The sequence below is a fragment of the Engraulis encrasicolus genome, chromosome 5 (genome assembly GCF_034702125.1).
Source record: "Engraulis encrasicolus isolate BLACKSEA-1 chromosome 5, IST_EnEncr_1.0, whole genome shotgun sequence".
Lineage (NCBI taxonomy): Eukaryota > Metazoa > Chordata > Actinopteri > Clupeiformes > Engraulidae > Engraulis > Engraulis encrasicolus.
Genome location: NC_085861.1, coordinates 32377502 through 32380001, shown reverse-complemented (window position 1 = coordinate 32380001; position 2500 = coordinate 32377502). Strand labels below are relative to the sequence as shown.

Here is a 2500-nt window from a genome sequence, read left to right as displayed (position 1 = left end):
CATATAATGTAATGTAATATCTAGGGGTGGGCATAGATAAAAAAAAATAATCTAGATTAATCTCACTGTAATTATGAAATTAATCTAGATTAATCTATATCAAAATGGCTCATTCAGAATAGGCACGCTAGCGAAATAATGATGGAAAAAAACCTTGGGGGTTTCTTAAGACAGATGGCGCATTAGACCAGAGCTCATCTCTTTTTTCCAAAATGCATCTCATCTTAAAAAAAATGGTCATGTTGATACTTAGGGATGAACAAAATCACTGCAATATTTGTAAAGTGTATTGAATATGTTAGGAAGCATTTACAGTCATAAGATACTGAAATTTCAAAATGAACAGCGCTAAAAATTGTATAGGCAAACACAGATAAATCTATCAAACATTTTGGCTATTTAAACAAAATGACCTCAACAATTCAGCATTTCTAATGGGGAGATGGAGGGAGAGAGAGAGAGAGTCTGCCACTGACAGTTAAAAAGAGCGTCGGCTTCTTTAAAAGAGGGAGGAGGATCTGCGCGCAGCAGGCACAGCAAAGACCTTTAGAGCCAGGCTAGATATCTAGAACCTACAGCACTGGCCCACAGCGATTTGGCCTAAACCTGACAGTTGTTCTCAGAGTTAGAATGCCAGAGGAGTTACAACTGGAAATTAATTCAGTTTGACAAAAAAAATATCAATAGCGACAACTGCGAGATTTATTAGCCTACCGTTTGACATCTCACTGAAATCGCAAATGCGCGATCGCAACACAAACATTCAGCGAGAGTAGATATTGACAGTTCAGTTTGACGGTCTTCAAAATGCATATCACACGGAATGTTTTGCAATTATGGCACAGGCAAGATTTCTGGAAGTTGTTTGTGTGTTCCATGCAATGCGTGAGGAAATGTAGGCTATGATGGGCTGGTAGCCTACTCACACACAATAATATCTCTCTATGCTTCACCTCAAACAATAACGTCTCTCTAGTCTACCACTTATGAAAAAACACTCAAACAACACCTACCATGGCAGAGAGATTAATGTTTTCAGCATGCAAACACTGTTCATATTTAGTAGGTCTGCTGAAGCAACAGGAGGAGAGGAGAAGCGACTGGAGCGCAGTCTGAAAGCTCTGTCAAACAAATGCTATGGTGACGTGCATACCCAAACTCCAAACCCATATTTTGAGAATAGATTAACGTGCGATATTTTCTTTATAGCGCGATAAGAGTCTCACATTATCGCAGCACGTTATCGCCGATAACGGCCCACCACTAATAATATATCATATCATATCATATATCATGTCATATCATATCATATAATATAGTATAATACACCTACCTCTTCCCAAATGCTGCCACCTTGAGAAGCACTACTACTGCTACTAAAAATAATAATAATAAAATAATACATTACTCCTCAGAGTGCTGTAACCACCCCTACCTCTTCCCCAATGCTGCCACTGTTTCTAATATAATATAATATAATATAATATAATATAATATAATATAATATAATATAATATAATATAATATAATGTAATGTTATGTAATGTAATATAATACAACAATAGCTGTAAGTATGATGATGATAATAATGATAATAAAAATAACATAATCATAATAATGATAATAATAATAATAGTAATTATTATTATTATTATAGTAACAATAACTGCTAATAGCGCTTTAAAGTACTTGTCCTCCTCTTACCGCTGCCAGTGGAAGGACTTGTTCAGTGCATCTTGAAGTAGGACTGTACCTCCCTGGGGAAGATGTGGACTCTGATTAGTGGTTTTAAAGCTATAGTGGACCAGGATTAAATGATCATTGGGATGTGTTCACTAGCTCTCTTAGCCACATAGGTATCAACCAACAGACCAACAAGTCAAACAAAGTCCTCACCCTATTGAAAGCATGTAGAGCAGCCATTCTCAAACTTCAGAAGACCAAGGCCCACTTTGAAATGTGAAAAAATTCTGGGGCCCACCCAATATAATATAATATAATATAATATAATATAATATAATATAATATAATATAATATAATATAATATAATATAATATAATATAAATCAGTTATTGATAATTTCTATGCATGTGTGTGTGGTTTTCTGAAAGGGAAACAAATGATAAAAGATAAAATTACTACTAAATACTGAATATGAAATTCACAAGAAACATGCCAGCATTCAGGCTCAGAGAAGTATGCATTAGCCTTGACATAGCCTATATGAGCTAAAAACTAATGCTGCTTAATAGTTAGGAGATACTGTAGGCATGGAAGTCAAAATGGAAATGTTTCCCCTCACAACCGACTGAAAAGTTATTACAAATATACATTGTACACATAGGCCTACATCAACACCATAATCATGAAAATACACCATCACTACGGCAGATAGAAAATGTAACACTGTACATCGCGGGTGTAACTCGCGCAAAATGATTCGCGGTAAAATATTACTTCCGCGATTGAAATAATGACACAATGTTTAAACATAGCCTA

The 2500-nt window shown here is 35.3% G+C and overlaps 1 protein-coding gene across 1 annotated transcript in view; it reads left to right on the top strand.

Moving 5' to 3' along the window:
• chd4b (chromodomain helicase DNA binding protein 4b) overlaps positions 1 to 2500 on the top strand; it is a 59798-nt gene that overhangs the window by 29365 nt on the left and 27933 nt on the right. The gene's annotated exons all lie outside the window — the stretch shown is intronic.